At 52.7% G+C, this 17,626-nt stretch overlaps 1 long non-coding RNA gene across 1 annotated transcript in view; it reads right to left on the reverse strand.

Annotated features, from left to right (window-relative positions):
• Nucleotides 1-17,626, reverse strand: part of LOC107213674 — a 25,454-nt gene that overhangs the window by 3,478 nt on the left and 4,350 nt on the right. The window lies entirely within an intron of this gene.

Consider the following 17,626-nt stretch of genomic DNA (forward strand, 5'->3'; position numbering starts at 1 on the left):
TGGTGATTGGCTTCATCATTTCCAGCAAGCTTCTCAAACTTCACCTGGGTCACAGCCACCGTGTGCCTGTGCTGCACAGCCCATTAATCCTCTTTGCTCCAGACTTGATTAAATTTAACATTAGGTCTGGATGAGTAATTTCATCCTGCAACACAATTCAAGGTGATAGATGAGACCACAAGCAGGTGATAACCCAGCCTTGTCCCTCCTCCTGCCAAAGCAGGGCTGGCCAGGCTGCACAAAGAGAATCAGTGCTGCTCCAGTGGGGCTTCCACTGGCAAGAGCCAAGGAATGAGGATTTCAGCTGGCATGGGAGGCCTGGCAGGAGGAAGGGGCAGGGGCTGGGCTGGAAGGGTTGCAGAGCCCAAGGCAGGCACAAGGGCTGGGACTGCTGTTTGTCCCCTGGAGCAGCTCTGGCACCAGCTCTGTGCCCATTCCTCACCCTGCAGGGCCTCTCATGGACACCTTGGGCAGGAGTGGGCCCAAGGCAGAGCTGCACAAGTGTCCTGTTGGAAACACTCTCCAGAAGGGCGGATTCCACCCCAAACAACAGCTCTGGGGTCACTCTGTAGCTTCCTCTGCTTTCCTGTTATGCAGCTGCAGCACCCTGTGCCTGGCAGGCTGGCACTGGGATGGGTTCACATCGACAGAGCACTTTGAAGATGAGACGAAAATGTTCCCAAAAGCTCCTGAGTGGCAGAAAAAGGCATTAGCAAAGCCCTGACAGCAGCAGCCAGCCTGGCAGCAGCTCCAGGAGGAGCTGGGAGCAGTGGGGAGGCTGCAAGGAGCAGCTCCTGAAGGCTCACCTTGGCACACTCTGCAAGGGGAGGGCTGCAGGATGAACCTCAGCTTCTCAAAACACACCCCAGATCAATTGGCCACAGCTCCTGCCTCTGCTCCATCTGGAATAATTGATGCTAGCAGGGGCAGAGATGGCAGAAGCTCGGGTGCTGTGGGAGAGGAGAGCCACCAAACAGTTAAAATGTAAAGAAGAAGAAGCAGGGAAGACTGGAGGAGAGCCCGGAGAGAAGAGCAGGATCCACATATTGGGGATTCCAGTTCAGGGAGGCAGAATAATTCCCCCAGCAGCCACGGTGGCTGCAGGGCAGAGCTCTGTACAGGCTGAGGAGCCGCACGGGACAAGGGGTTAATGAGAAAGGACGAGAGAACGGCACAAATAAAATCAGAAATGACATTCTGGCCAACAGAGCATCTCCAGGCTGGGGAAAAACCCAGAGACCTCACTGGGTTCTATTTTCTGTCCTGCCTGGGGATGAGCTCTGGGCTGAAACTTCACCTTTAATATCATTCCTGCGTTTGAACAGAGCTGCGGTGCCACAGCCAGGGTTTATCCAAAAGCCTCTGGATGAACCCACACTTCTGGAGAGCTGATCATCCCACAGACCCCAAAGAAGGTGCAGCAGCTCATCCCCAGCTCAGGCACCTGCCCACAACCCTTCCAAAGAGAAGTCACTGATGGGCAATGCTGGATTCCAGCTCTCCCAGAGAATTCCTGGGTGACCGTGGCAGAGTCCCCCCCAATTGTTCTGTGCCTCAGGTCTCCACCCATAACAAAGAGATCGTTAAACAGCCATGAAATCACAATGGAAGTGAATGAATTCAATGTTCATGGGGTCCTGGCACACGAAGGGGGATGACAGAGCACATCAGAACAGAAATCTTGCAGCCAGCCCCACGGGAGCTCGTCCATCCTCACATCCCAGGGCTCACAGAGAGCCCAGAGGCAGCAGAGCTGTGTGTGGCCATCCAGCCAGGCTAATTAGCCCCCATCCCAGGTAATTAGGTAATTCCCCTGGCTGGAGTTCCCTCTCTCTTTCCCAGGTCAGGATTAGCTCATTCAGAGGGAGGTGGGAGATCCCTGCTGGGCAATGCCAGGTGCCTCCAGACGTGGCTCCATCAGAAATTCCTGCTGGAGCTGGCATGGCAGCGCTTGGTTGCTCCTCTCAAAGACAATTCTGCAGGGCTTTGTGCTCCTAAGTTGTTGCTGTGCTTGCTGCAGGCACAGGGTATTCACTTCTCCCACTTAACAGAAATTAAAGTTGTAGGAGAAAACACAGGGGTGTTGCAGGATTGATTCACAGGACACAACTTGAAGATGCAGTAACCACAGGACTGATTTATTTTTTTCTTTTAGGTCCCTTCTCTTAAGGATCTAAAAGAAAAGGGAAGGAAGAAAGGGGGGGTGTTATGGAATTCAAAACCATCCCATTAATTATTGAGCCACTCTGGACACTGCAGCAGGAGTTTGGGATTCCAGGGAGGTAGAATGAAATCAGAACAGTCCAGACAATAAGAAAAAACTTCTCTCATCATCATTGAGAAAGACAAATGTCCCCTTAATATGAAATCTGAAATATAACCAGTGGCATTAGAGTTTCAAACAGGAAATTGGAGGTGCTAATAAGGAAACATGAGAAGCAATGCACTTCTCTTAAGACAAAAGGACACCTAAACAGGCAGCAAGAAGGAGGTGTGAAGGATTAGGAGCCCTGGGACCCTTTGAAAGGAAGTTTAATAATCCAGCACTGCCCATCCGGTGAGGCTGCCCAAGGGAAGCAGCTCCCTGCTGAACAAGGAACTGCTTCAAGTTCTGTATGAGCCAGGCAAGCTCAAGAAATTCACCCTGGTCTTTTTCACAGGAGTGAATTCAAGCCTTGCACACCCAACCAAAATAAGTGAGGGCTGTGCTTGGGGTCAGAACACTTGCCTGGGCTCATGGGAGCTCAGTGAATTCCAAGGAATATTCCAAAATTCCAACAACCAAGGAATCAGCTGCTGGACAGTGCTGGCAGGAGCAATGCCACCAGTTAAGGGTGGGATGTGTCCTTTGCATCCTTTCTCATTTTCTTTCAATGGACAGAGTTGTCCAGCTGGAAAAGAATGGTGTGAATTCCACCTTCCCCGAGGGAAAACACACCTCAGCTGCTGCCAACACTTGTGATTTATAACCAAAGCCTTTGGACATTTAGTGGGTTTCTCAAAGCCTGCACTCCTGGAGTCAAGTGTGTCTGAGACCTGCATCTTTCTCACTCTCAAGGAGAGCTCCTGGCCTTTGAGTTTATAGAAAAATTTGAAAGCAGAACTGTTAAAATGTCAAAGTGAAGGAGTAAAACAGCAGAACAACATAAACAAAGTGGAAGGAAACATTCCTCCAAATGTCTGTGTATAATTTTCCTGACTTTCATGCCAACCTCCAGGTTTTGGGTGCCTGACTCCTGAATATTGGAGCACTTCCAGTTGACAGCACAACAGCCTGGCACAGACATCAGTATAACCCAGTCCAGCAGCTGCCAGAAGTGACAGGGAATGTTCACATTCCTTTTCTTGTTTCTGAAGAGCAGAAGGAAAAGACAACCGAAAAAACAAACTGCAGGGATGCAGGAAATGCAGGGATTGAACTGGGAACCTTCTCTCCAGGTGGAGGCTGCACGCTCCATGATTTCATGCTGGAAAGCAACACTTTGGAGGGCTGTGTTGGCTGGGGGGGTTTTTGGAAGGAAATATTGACAGTGCCTGTCAGCAGCTTCCCAGAGGGGTGCAGTGTCACAGCACATTAGCCTATTGGAAATGAAAAACCAGATGCAGAGTCTGAGGCCTGGGAGCAGCAGAGCTCCAGCAGCAGCCCAGGCTCTGTGCATGCTAATTCTGTTTAAAGCAGCACTCCCGTGCTCTTTGCTTTTCAGCAAACAACTGTGGGGCTTTTTTCCCCTTTTAGCTCTTTGTAAGAGTAGTTTAGAAATAAATACTCCACACAGAGATTTCTGGGCCAGATTTACCCAGTTCTTCAGTGACAAAGGACTGAGAAACATGCTTAGCAGTGTTTAGAAGAACATCTAAATGAAGGAAGTGCCTGACTCCTTTTGGCTTTAGGGGATTGTTCAGCATGTAGGAATATTTCTACATTTCTGGCCTATTCTTTCCTTTTCAGCCACATAGAGAAGTATCTGGATTTTCTCCAAAAGCAAAATCCACACTCCAAACCTCACTGCTGTTTATTACACGTGACAAAGGAGTGGGAAAAGCACAGGCAGGACTGTGGAAACCTGGAAGTGACAGTGATTTCACCAGGGAGAAGTCCCACAAGGCAGGAAGGGACCTGCAGTGTTTGCCATTCCTCCCATCACAGACAGAGCTGCACACCTGCCTTCAACTGACCAGGACTCACCTTAAAGATAATCTGGATTTCTCACACTGCACCACCACGGGAAGAAGGTCCCCCTGGAACTGTGTTACCCTAAAGCCGCAGAGAAGCAGCTCCTCAACTCCAGCTGACATTCTCCCATCCAGTTTGTGCCCTGTGCTGGTGTTTAACCTCGCTCACACAGAGAGGTCTCCTGGACAGGAGGTTTTCCAGGTGTTCAAATCCCTCCATCCTTGCAGCAATATTCCATCCACTCCCAGGATTCCATCCTCAGAATGTGCCTGCAGAAGTCCTATTTCCCCATGACCCAGCACTGACAAGGAAGGAGGGTGGAGATGTGTTTTGCCAGGTTTGCTTCCTTCCCCTGTGCCTCCTGCTGCTCCTGCCTGTCCCACAGTGATGGATGGCTATTGGTTCTGGCTTCATCCCACGGAGAGATCTGTCACCTCATGCCAGGGAGAGGTGACAGCAAATCCATCAGCATGGAGACAGCACTCAGTGGCAGATTGCTTTCAAGGCCACTGGGGGCTGAATTCTTTCTTTGCCTCCCACCTCTCTGGTTCCTCTCCTCCCCTGTTTTACACAGGTCTTAGTAAATCTTCATTTGAACAAACCCATTTGGCCCCTATGCACAATGTGGGCTGCACATCCAAGCTTGAACAGCTTGGGATTAGTGTGTTACTATCTCACCTAAAAGAAAAAGAAACAAAAGGGAAAAGAAGGAGTTTTGCAGAGTCTGGGTTCAGATTCTATGCTGAGTGCCCATGGGTTTATCAGGTCCAGAGGGGAATGCCCTGCTGAGGGCAGTCTCAAGGATGGGAATGCAGAGCAGGCAGAAAGGGAGGACACAGCCAAATGAAACCACAGATGATAGAAATGGAGCAAATCATTTCTCCATTCCACACAGCGCCTGCCTTGTTCAGCCTCTGGAATACTGGACTGAGAGCAGGACAGGAGCACCCCAGAGTTCTGCCACTGCCCTCTCTCTGCAGCTCTCACCTGACCTCTTTGTGCCTCAGGCTTCCCCCAGGAAGATTGATCCTCCTGGAAGTGCAAGCTAAGACTTTATCAGCTGATACTTGCAAGGCTGTTTGAGATCTTCACACAGAAATGAAGTGGTGATTCCAGCCACATTCACCTCCCCCTCTCCCAAACACCTGAGGTGATTATTGTCTCTGTGACAGTGGCACTTAGAGAAGGAGCCTGGCCTTGCCTGGCTCTCCAAAGCACCTGGTACTGGTGGGACTGAGGTTGCTCAGTATTCTCCACCCCTGGGGGCAGCCAGCAGCTTCAGCATTAATGAAGAGCAGCTTCTACTTTTGCTCTGCCTGCTGGCAAAGAAAAGGACATCCTGGGGACTTGGAATTGCTTCTGACACAGAGGTGACACGGAGGAAGTGGCAAAGGGGGCAGTTTGGAGCCAGCAATGCCCCACTACCCCTGGACACCAACAAACACCTCTTGGCTTGACACTGTCAGAAAAGTCGGTGCTGCAACGTGCACAGAGCATCCCCACTGCACACAGAGCAGGGCAGGCTGCCAGGCTGGCTGCAAAACTCCTGGCCAGGGATGTGCCTGGGGAAACACCTGGGTGCAGCCCAGAGGAGCTGCAGAAAACACCCTGCAGGTTCCAGGCCAGCACACAGGGAGAGGCTGCTGGACTGCAGGCTGCCCATGCAAGGTGATTTATGGATCTCTGCAGATGGCAGGTTCCAGCCATGGGGCTCCAGAATCCCAGAGCCTGCTGCTTCCTTAAAGGGGCTCTGCTGCAGCCCTGCAAACTTCCTGTAAAGTCAACTGCTTTGGCATTTTAATATTTTAAGTGCTGACCCCTCATCGATTCTGTTCAGTCTTTTAAATCTTTAATTTACTTACTTCTTCGGGTTTTAAACCTTGCCTGCAATTGCAGCTAATTAAAAAGCTCATTAGTTGGCATCCTGAGCTGATTCCCTGGGCTTTATGTACTGTACAGTTTGCCTCCTGAGAGTTTGAACCATGGCTGGGGCTGCTCAGCTTGTCTCCTACCTCCCCAGCTTTATGAGGTGTTCCATATTTTGGAAGACTGTTTCCCTTTCCCCGGATTTTGTTTTAAACCACCTCTTGCTGCAGCCTGCAGGAAACTCAGAGCCATTCTGGCTATCCACAGTAGCTGTGTCACAGATTTATTTATAGCTGATCTTCCCCATCGTGCAGAACTGAGACCTCCCCAAAGTTGCAGCCCCTTTTAAAAGGGGAATTGTGTGTAGGAAACAAACATCCCAAACAGATTCATTCCCATCACTACATGCAGGGCTTGACTTCAGCTCAAACATGCTGTTTACATGCCCAGTAGGAAATTCCATCCCCCTCAAAGACAAACACCAAGGGCTTAAGCCAGAGATGGAAAAAAAGGGTCCTGATCTCACACTCCCCATTCACAGACCCTACAATACAATTTCTAGAGCAAAACACCAAAATACATTTCTGAAGTAGACACATGATCACATTCATGTCTCCCATCTATAAGAATTTTCTCCCTAAATTCAGTTTAGGGATGGGTGGCTTCAAAACATTCAAAAACATTTTCCTGGTGTAGCACTGATAAAACCACAGTCTGGCCCAATTCTGGTGGAAGCCCTGACAGAAGATGCAAGATTTGGGAGGAGTCAAATTAACACCTTAAACTCTGATATGTCCACCCAACAGCATCAGGAAACTTCTCCTCAAGCCCACACCATTAGCCCCAGTTTTTATTTGGAAGAGACAAGAGCATATATCAATTTTCATTCCAGTATGTGCTGCCATGGCCACGTCTGTCTGCCTGCCCTCACTTCCCTGCTCCCTGTTTTCCCCAGCTCTCAGCCTTTGCAGCTTGTCACAGCCAGCCTCTGCCAGGGCACTCTCATGGCAGCAGGGCCCCAAATGGAAATGGGAATATGGAGCTGCTCCCTCACCAATTCCCCTTCTCCTCCCCTCCCTTTCCTTGTCACCATCTGGCTGCTCTGCCTTCCAACAAATCCAGCAGCTCTATTCCCTGCCTGGGGAAGCTCCTGCTTTTAACTGTGCTGGAGAGCCCAAAACGTGGTTCCAGAGCCTGTTCCAGGGAAGGTTTGCACAATAAAGTTACAGAGGAAGTTGTGATTACAGAGCAGAGGTTTGGGAGCATCTGAGACGCCCCCGGCCCCGGCTGCTGCAGGAATGTGCTAAAGCCCATCTGGGAGGGACAGGCCTCCTGCTTCCTGCTGCCTCTGCCTGCCAGGAGAGCCAGGAGCGGTGGCAGCACCAGGGACCAGAGCCAGGCTGGAGCACAGGCGGCTGGGACTGCCTTTGGCAGCAGCTCAGCCCTCGTGTTTTCATTTTACAAGGTCAAAACCAAACCCACCTCTGGTTTGGGGTTTGTGTTCATGCCTACAGAAACAGGAGAGGATTTCAGAGCTGGCAAACCCCAGCTTCCCCACATGCACCCCACACATCCCCTGCCTTCCCAGCTCCCTGGCTTGTGACCAGCAACATCTAAAATAGCCACCTTCTCCTTCCCTAATCCCTGCCTTGCTTTTAGGACTGGAAATAGAATAAAGTAAAGCCAAACAGACAAAGTCCATCCTCAGAGCAGCCCAGCAGGGCTGGCATAGTCCAGCCAAGGAATCTGGCAGTGGGAAAGGCAAGCCCAGACAGACTGGAGCACACAGGGAGAGGATGCTCAGGTGAGACAGCAGCCAGAGAACACAGAACTGCCCCTCAAAGCTTGCCAGAATGGAAGTGGTCAGGCAGTGAATAACAGCACCTGGATTACAATGTAAATACCAGGAAATGTCAGAGTGGGGTTTGGTTCTAGAGAGGACCATGATGTCTCCTGCCTCGTACGTCCTCCTTACTGACCCTACAACCCCACAAACCAAGTGCAGAATCCCACCTCTTGGAGTCCTCTGGCAGAGCTCTCCTCACCTTCAAACATGCCCGGTTTTGGCACCTCCAGGAGCCTCCCCCAGCCTGTCACCTCCCCTCTGAGGGCCCAAAGCAGGACAGGGCTGGTGCAGACACCCTGGGGCTGCCTCCCCTTTGCTGTGTTTGAGATGTGCCCTGGACTGAGAACCAGAGGAACAGAAGGACTGCAGCAGCTGGGGTGAGAGACAGGAGGCTGGAGTCACTCTTTGCTGGGAATCCCTGAGTGGATTCCCAGCAAAGAAATACAGATCTGTCAGGAGAGAAGGGAGGAGCCCAGGGTGGGAACAGCAGAAAGCAGGGATCAGGGCTGAGCTGGCTCTGGCTGAGGGAACCAGGGCAGCAAATCAGGCTGGAAGCACATGATGTTTGTCAGAGGCTGGGCTGGAGCAGCAGAAGATGCTACGGGTCAGGACTGAGGTCTCTGGCAAAGCCCAGCAGCTGACCAAGGACACAAGTTTATCCAAGGCTTCTTCACGTGTTATCTGGCCACAGCCACCCTGTTGAGCCTCTTGGTCCCCTCATCACTAAGAGCAGCCCTGTCTCTTGTTTTCCAGGAGAAAAATCCCTGGAAGATCTTTCCCCTCTGTGCTGGGCAGGACTTTGGCAGGACAGGACTGTGCACTTCTCATCCTCATGTGCTTGGTTAGTGTCAGCTGGAGGTGAGGCTGTGCTGCAGGGTCCCCTCCCCTTCTCCCCTGTGCTTTGCTTCCCTTCCTTTCCTTCTGGCAGGAGCAAGCGAGCTGTTCCTGCTGGGCTGGCCCAGCACAGCTGCTTTTGGCAGCCCCAGCCCTTGGACCTCAGCCAAGGCCTATCCCAACGCTTTGAAAATTAAATCTCCCAAGAACTCACGAGGTTGCAAATGCACACAAAAGCACACTTCTCCTCTTTGCCCAGCCCTCAGGGTGTCTGTCCCCACTCTGCTCTCAGCTGCCTTTAGCCCCTGTCCACATTCAGCTCCTGATCTGGGTGAAATACCAGGGGTCTGATCCTTTGCCACTCCAAAATCCTCCAGGACACAGAGAGGGATGGAGAATTCTAAAATGAGCCCTTGTCATTAAGGCACCTGGGAGAGGCCCTGTTCCACATGCTTTCCAAGCAGCACCGTTATGGCCCAGACAGCTCCAGGCAGCAGGGGAGGCAAAGAGCTCCTGTGCTGGAGGTGCCCATTCCCTGAGGAGTCAGGGAACATCTCGGGATGCCTCAGCCTCTGGACACAAGCAGTGCTTTGCATGGAACGGTGCAGGGCTTGCACAGTCTCCCCTGGAGATGCACAGACAACAAAACCTCTTTAGCTTTCCCCGTCGGGGTCCAGGGGGAGCTCAGGAGGGAATGATGGCCAGACCCCTGGAGATGCTTTGGGATCCAGTCCTTCTGCCCTGCCCCTCTGCAGAGCCCCTGTCCAGCAAACTCCCCGTGCCCCCTGCAGCTGGGGGATTATTTCTGTCTCCACCTCGAGGCCCAGACACTTCTGAGTGTGGGGACATTTGTGCAGCATTTCTGGCACCCTCCCTCCCCTGCCAGTCCCAGGGAGAGAGGATGCAGATGGAGCTGCCCAGCCACGCTCCGCTCCAGCCAGGCAGATTTGGAATTAGGACTGTCTGACAGCCGAGTCGGTATCCAGGCAGCCCTGAGGCCACAGAAGGAATGTGAGGGGTTTAGGGAAGGAAGACAGGAGTGCTTTACAGCTGTGCCACATTGTGCCAGCCCTCGTGACAACATCCCACCTGCCAGGCCCCATTCCAGGGGCACTGCCAGGGCAGGAGGGTGGTGGAAGGAGGAGGATGACGGCTGGCAGATACAAGGGGGGGAACCTCAGTGACCACCCAACAATTCCTCCTGGGACACAGCTCTGACTGCTGAGGCAGCCGGGACAGGCTGCAGGAGCAAGGGGACAGAGGCTCCAATTTCAGAGCCTGTCCCCACTTTGGGGCCACGGTGGCGCCTGCCAGGCTCCCCCTGCCGCAGTTGAGATTCCTGTGGGTGACACATGGCCCTGGAGCGGCTCTGGGGGGAGCAGGTGCCACCATCCCTCCCCAGCCTTCCAAAAACAGAGCCCTCCTGCTTCCCAAAGTGGCTGGAGACAGGGGTCTTTCCAAATGTTTTACTGCCAGGCCTCCAGAGAGGTCAGGGAGGAAGATGTTCCCACTCCTCAGCTCCTTTCTGGCTGCTCTGCTGCTGGTGCCAGAGCTGTGGCACCTCTGCCTGTCTCTTCTGCTCCAGTAATTCCCAGCTGCTGGCACATGGAGGGACCAACACAGAGCAGCCAGCAGATCTGCAAGGGGACAGGCAGCTTCCACCCCTGGGATCTGGGATCTGGTGTGTCAGGATGGGGAAAATCAGGCTGCCCTTCATACTAAGCCAGGACTCTCAGTGCCCCGAGATGCTCCAGCCTTGCTGTTCTAGACTTTGCTGCTTCAAAGTGTGTCAGACTTTGGAACAGGCATTAAATCTATTAGACAAGCAGTAAGGACAGGCAAAACCCAATCCAGGCCATCACAGGCAGCCTGTACCATCCACAGGCTGTGCATTGGTCCTGGAAGGCTATAGAAAATCAACAGGGGCTGGCAAGAGGTGTGAACAAACAGCAGACAAACCCCAAAACCCAAGAGCTGCCATCTCCCCTGCCCCTTTAGCTGCACACACTCAGTGATCCCAGCCAGGACATTTATTCCTGCCTTTCCAGTGCAGTTCCCATTGTTGCTGGCACGAGTATGTTAAAACACAGTTTACTTCTGGCTGGAGACCTTGGTGCAGCCTCTCCTCCTGGCCCTGAATATCAGCCAGGGATGGTCTCTGCCCTCAGAGCAGAGCAAGGCACATTCAAAAGGGGCAGGGGGGAGGGAAGAAGAGTTCTGGGAGGTTTAATGCCCCAAAGCATCATCGCACAGCCGTTCTGCCAAGGCTGGAGGAAGTGAGTCACTGCTGGGGCTGGAGCAGGGCTCAGAGCTTCAGTCACCCCCTGGAATGGCTGGAGCAGGGACAGCTCTGCCCAGGGAGCAGCCAGCATTCGATTCCTGTTTGTGTCCCAAATGAATCACTCCCAGCAGCTGTGGCCGTGGCTGACTGTGCTCCTCATGTGCTTTCCATTAGCTGGGAAAACAAGGCAGGCTGCTCCAGCACCAGGACTTTGGTTTGTGGCAGAGGGGAGAACCTGGGAAACCCAGCTGGGCTTTCCCCCTTGCACACAGGTGCTGTGGCTGGCAGTGGACACCTCTCACAGGCTCACTGGGGTGCCCCTGACCCCCATTCCACTCCATTTTCTTCCCTTTCAGCTTTCCAAGTGCAACTCCTGGGCGTGTTCTGTAGTCAGATTGACTCCCACATACACAGCTATTCCTCAAAAGCCAAACCCTCTGCCTGGCGGAGCAGGAGTATTATATTTATTTCAAGGATTATTTTATTGAAGGCAGAGCCCAGAGGAACCTTCCTATTCAAAAGCTGTAGCCACAGGAATTACCAACAGCACTGTGCAGGAGGCAGAGCAGGGAACGAGGGCCCTCAGCAGCACGAGAAGAGCCTGAGGATAAAAGCCCACACAAAACCGATGGAAAGTCCCACCCCTGTGAGTTGTGCCTCAGTTTCACCCCTCCTGCTCATCTGAGGTCAGGGTGACCTGGGGAGACAGAACAGCTCTTAAAGCTCTTTGGTGTGCTCAGAGGAAAGGAGCTCCAGACAAGCAAAAGTGTGGCTATTGATGGAGAGAGCACAAAGGGAACAGCCCAGGCTTCACTCCCCTCCTGCCTGGGTCACTCCCTGTTGGGAAAAACGCTGGGCCTGTGCTTTCCACCTCAGCCAAAAATAATCAGCGAGCTGCAGGGGGTGGAGGGCCTGGGGAGGGAGAGAGAATTTCTCTTCTCAGGCTGCAGCACATAATGAGAAATGCATTCCTTCCCTGTGCCTTCCCTCCTCCTGCAGCCACCTCTTCACAGAAAATCCGTGTGGCTCTGCTCCAGAAGCCCCAGGAGCGTGCAGCCCAAGCCAGTGGTTCTCTGCTTCCCTTTGAGACAAGGAGTCTCCAGGCTGAAATGGGGTGTTCAGCTTTACCCCCATCTCAAGCACAGCTTGGGGCAGCTGGGAGCAGGAGTTCTGCTGAGGGGACACGAGGGTGCACACGGTGCCTGACAGACCCACCTGTGCTGTGGATAATTTGGGACGTACACAAAAGTTCATTCTCAACGCAGTCCCTGTGCTTTCACTGCTAAACAAACCAGGTTTATGTCCGAGGACAGCTGAGCTGCGGCCTTCAGCACATTTCTGCTTGCAGCTCCCCTTTTCCAGGGCCGCTGCCGGGGCTGCTGACACAGCCCGGGTCCTGCGGAGCTGCATTTGCCCGGACCATTGCAGTTTGCTGCCTCCAGCACCCCCGTGCTGGCCCCTGCCTGTGGCTGCCCGTTCAGAGCCTCACCTTCCCCCCTCGGGAGGCCTTGGCCGCTCTGCCGAGGATGCTCGGGGGAGAGGACGGCTCAGGATCGCCCTGTGGCCTCCCAGTCGTGGCAGGCTGCAGGATGCGAGGCAGAGGAAGCCTTAAGGGCTAATTGCCAGCGCCTCCGAGGCAGCGGCGGTGCCAGGAACCAAAGCGCTGTCCCCAGGGAGTGGCGGCACAGCAGCAAAGCCCTTCCCCAGCGGCAGACGAGCTTTGCCATTTCCTTGGCTTCCATTCCTGCTTCTGTTCCCCCCAGCGTCTGCTGCGGCTCCAGCCGCGAGTGCCAGGGAAGCCCAGCTGCCTCAGCAGGTATGGTCTCATTAATGAGCAATTAGCTCCCAGCCTAATTGGGCAGCAGAATGGCTAATGAGCCCGGCCGCGGTTGTCTGTGCCCTCATTATCCCGTGCTCAGCCAGAGGTAATGCTGAACTTGTGTCCCGTTTCTGTCATGCCCCCGTCAGAGCCTGGCTCAAAGCTGCCGTGTGCCACTGCTGCTGCTTTCCGTGCTCCAGAGCTGAGGGTTCCTCTTCTCCCTTTCCTTTGGCAGGCCTGGAAACGCTTCCCCCAGCCCTGCACGGCACAGTCAGATCCTCCCTCCCTCGTCTGTCTGCTGCTCCTTCGCTCTGGAAGTTCTCTATCTCTCCTCTCTGTGTTTGTGAGCGCAGGCACACACAAACATTCAGCTGTTTGCCCGTGCCCACAGAAATATTTCTGTTGTCACCTGTGTACAAGGCTGAGAGCCCTGCAAAGGAACGAGGGCTGTGCTCACCTGCCTGAGCTGCTGGAAACATTTCCAGAGCAGCACAGAGCCCTCGGCACCCAGAGAGGAAATCCTGGCACCAAACTGGGCACTGGTGGAAGGAGGGCAAGCTTAACCCAAATCTTTGCAATTCGAAGTCACAAATCTTCAGGATGAAAGTGATGAAAGGATCTAAGTGAATTCCAGCTGCAAACACACAAGGCTTTTATAACATGCTCTGCTTTAGATTCTCAGTTCAGGAGTCACCAGTGGTTGGACTTTAAAAGGACACATGAAAACAGTTCAATTAATGTATTTTTCTTTCCAGCATTTGGATTCAGAGACCTCTTGTGAAAAGTAGCACATGACCCTTAATGAAAGGCTTGGGTTTTTTCCTTTTTTTGGCTTTTTTTAATATTATTTTGATTTTGTTTTTTTTGTTTCTGGGTTATTTTAAGTCTTACCCAGCTGCTGGACTCTGGATAAGCCAGGCCCATATTACCAAAATGTGAAATATTTCATAGCTCTACCTGCTCTAGCAAAGAACCCTGTTCCCTCCAGGACTGATTATTCCAACTTCCTGCTGCTCCTGATAAGCCTTTCCAGTGGCTGCTGCTGGTTTTAACCATGGCTTCTTCTGCCTCCAGGGTCCTTTCTTTTCTTAGATTATCTCAACATATCACACCCGCTTTTTAGTCGCTTCACTGCCTCCCCGTTAAGCACCAAAATGGTTTTTTAACCGCTCCTTTGCCCTAGCAGGACTTGTCTGACCTTGTTCTACCCCAAGAGCAGTTCCCCTTCCAGCTGCTCCCTGTTTTGCACAGCTGGAAAAAAAGGAAGAATGGCTCAAAACCCCCTTTTTATGCAATGAGGGGTTTTTGTTTTTTAGGTCAAAGCCTCTCAACATTGCTTCATCCTTGCCTAAGCTTCTGGTAACCAGGCTAAAATCCAACACATCTCTCATTTAGGACACAAGAGCAAACTGTTTTCTCCATAGCTTCCCAAAATTATGTTGAGCCCCCTCAGAATCTTTTCCACTGAAGATCCCAGAGCATTCAACAACCCTTAGTGCAAACCTCATAGCACTCTCAGGTGGCAGAGGAGGAGCTGAAGCACTGAGAAAGGCTGAGCCAGCAGTGGCAGCTAAACCTCCTCATAAAAACCTGCTGTGCACTGAACCATCAGCAGCTTCCACCAGTGCCTTTAAAGGGCTCATTTAATGAATGGAACCAATGCTGGAACACAAGGCAGTTAGGGAAGCTCCTCACGTCTCTTCCCCACCATGTGCTGAAATCCTTCCCTGCTATTGGGAAAAGAGAAGCACAGTCATGTGCATGGGATTGATTTCCCAGAAGTCCAGGACTGCATAATCTCAGGCATTCCAGTGGGGCAGGCAGCAAATGGATTATTGTGTGTGTTTTTGACAGCCTTGCCTTCACTGTGGGCTCCCCACAGCGTTTCTTCCTAAAAAACCCTTCTGCACAGCCCTGTTTGTGTCTCTGGGCTCACCCACCTACCCCTGCTAATATTTTATTTATTGCACCCTCACCCTGACAAGTGAGCTGCCTCCCCAGCCGCTGCTAATGAGCCTGGGTGTCTCTCCAGAGGCTGTGTGCACACGGATCCAGGGATCCAGGGATGTGCTCTGCCATCCACAGGCAGCATTCCATGTCCATACAGACTGCCCAGAGACCACAGCATCAAACTGATGGATTTTACCCACAAGCCCAGGTATCAGCAGAATTATTCCTGCATTTCACTGGAAGCACAGGATAACAACAGACTGGCCAAGCCCATATATTGACATGGAAAAAGCAATACAAAGGAAGAGACCTGAGGGGAATTGTTCTTCTTCCCTCTCTCTGGTCCGTTTCCAAACACTGATTACTGGCTCGGGGTCAAACATTGTTGATCTCAAAGTCATCTCTCTGCCTTTCAAACTGGCAGTAAGTTTACCCAGCTGAAATTGCAGGCTTTGGGTTCCCTTTTTGGGGGAATTCATGGTTGGTTCTCTTTTTTGTGTCTTTGTACCAAGGTGGAGATGAGGTGAGGCTGTGAATATAGAAGGGGGAGTTAAATAGTGGTTGGGGGCCTTGCAGGAAAAGTTACATGAAAGGGCAATTCTGGAAGCAAGAACAGTGGAGTGTAGTCCAAGGAAATGTCTCCAGAAAATCAGCAGTAAATCTTGTTCACTGCATATGAGAAATCAATATTGCCATTGGAGCAGGGACATCAGGAACAGCAGAAAGGACTTTCATACTGAAAAAAGTATTTACAGTACAGGAAAGCTCAGACAAGTGAACAGAGAGCTGCACTTCACCCAGTGAACTCAGTCATTACACGGAATTAACAGCAGCCATTTCTCAGCCATTAAAAAGGACAAGAACAGCTTGGCCATCCCTACGTGTTGACACAGGCAAGGCAACCCAAAGGAGGCCGTTCCATGGATGTTTTTATATATGGATACATGCAGAAGGTATTAAAGTAGGCTCATTTCCAGGGCAATAAATAAAATTTAACCAGAAGAAGCTACATAGAGAAGCTGGTGGCAACTCAGGCAGGGGCTCTGGGAGAGCTTTAACACCTGGCTGCAGGGACAACATGAAAGTCAAAGGAGGCTCTCTCAGCAATGCTGCCCCATTCCATGTCCATTTGTGCAGTGTTCAGGTGGTTTGATTTGGGCTCTGGATTGATTTCAGCCTGGCCAGGATTCATTCAGTCACCACGGACTTTGCCAACACCCAGAGCAGCTCCTGAGACCAGAAACCTTGGCTGAGCCACCCAAGCCTGCTGAGCACAGAGGAGGAGGTGATTTAGAATGATCTTTGTGTGCCAAGGTGCAGGTTGGGATTGAGACTGAAACATCTCAGCAGGGAGGTTCACGGTGTCTGTGACCAAGTCACGTCCCCACAGTGTCACACAGATGTGTTTGGGGCAGGGCAGCTCCTGCAGGAGCAGCTCTGGAGCAGCACAAAGCCCCCACAGCCCTCTCTGAACGCTCCCATCCTGCTCTTGCAGTGCAGCAGAGCCCAGCCCCAGCTGCCCAGCACTGTCTGACAAGGCCATGCATCACCTCAGCACATCTGCCTGGTAAATGACACCTCCAGGACAGGCACTGGCAGCCAATCTGGCACCTCCCCCGGCAGGGGCTGGCACAGCCCAACCAAGGGAACCAAGAAATGCAGACAGAAACTCCTTGTGCCGCCTCCCAGCTGCTGGGCGGTGTGGAAGAAGAGGGCTGCTGATAGCCGGGGTGGTTTTATTAAATATTATTGCATGGCTTGTGTATTTTACAAGTTCAAAAGTAGAGGCCATCTAAAAGAAACAACCAGTGGCAGCAGCTGCCTCGTGTTGATATCCCTGTGTCCATAGAAGGCGTCCCAGGCATCCCTCGGAGGGAGGGACAGGGCACTGATGTCACACACGGGGGCACTGGTGTCACACACGGCCACACAGCTGCCAGCAGCCCGGACAAGAATTCCCAGCCCGAATTCCCCCGGGATGGAAGTGTGCACACACACACACACACGGTCTGCCAGCCCCGACCGTGCAGCAAGCAAAGTAAAACAGAATTGGGACCACTCTGCACGGCCAGGTAAAGCCTGCCCACCCAGGAGGGGGAAGAGAGGAGGAAGCAGATGGGAAGTTTTGGCACAGGAATTTATATTTGCAAACCAAAAGAAGCCCAGGCAGGTGCCCCGGATCCCACTGGGGTCTCGCCCCGCTATGGGGATGCCAAACTTCAGTGTTTGTGGAAGCCTGTGCTTTCCGTGAGTTCCCTGAGCAGGACGCAGATGCTCCAGGGTTGGATTCCTTTTTCCCGAGAATCTGCTGCCATCCCGTGGTAAATCTTGTGATGGCACCGAGAGCCTCGCAGGGCACAGGGACAGCACCGGCCACCCCTGGAGCTGGGAGGGAGCCCCGCTGTGCCTCGTGGTCAGTGCCAGGTCAGTGCCAGGTCAGTGCCATGGTCAGTGCCATGGTCAGTGCCAGGTCAGTGCCAGGGCAGTGCCATGGTCAGTGCCAGGTCAGTGCCATGGTCAGTGCCAGGTCAGTGCCCAGGTCAGTGCCCAGGTCAGTGCCATGGTCAGTGCCCAGGTCAGTGCCCAGGTCAGTGCCAGGGCAGTGCCCAGATCAGTGCCCAGGTCAGTGCCAGGTCAGTGCCAGGTCAGTGCCAGGTCAGTGCCCAGGTCAGTGCCATGGTCAGTGCCAGGTCAGTACCAGGGCAGTGCCAGGTCAGTGCCAGGTCAGTGCCAGGTCAGTGCCCAGGTCAGTGCCCAGGTCAGTGCCCAGGTCAGTGCCCAGATCAGTGCCCAGGTCAGTGCCCAGATCAGTGCCCAGGTCAGTGCCAGGTCAGTGCCAGGTCAGTGCCCAGGTCA

The sequence above is a fragment of the Parus major genome, chromosome 21, assembly GCF_001522545.3.
Source record: "Parus major isolate Abel chromosome 21, Parus_major1.1, whole genome shotgun sequence".
NCBI classification, from domain to species: domain Eukaryota; kingdom Metazoa; phylum Chordata; class Aves; order Passeriformes; family Paridae; genus Parus; species Parus major.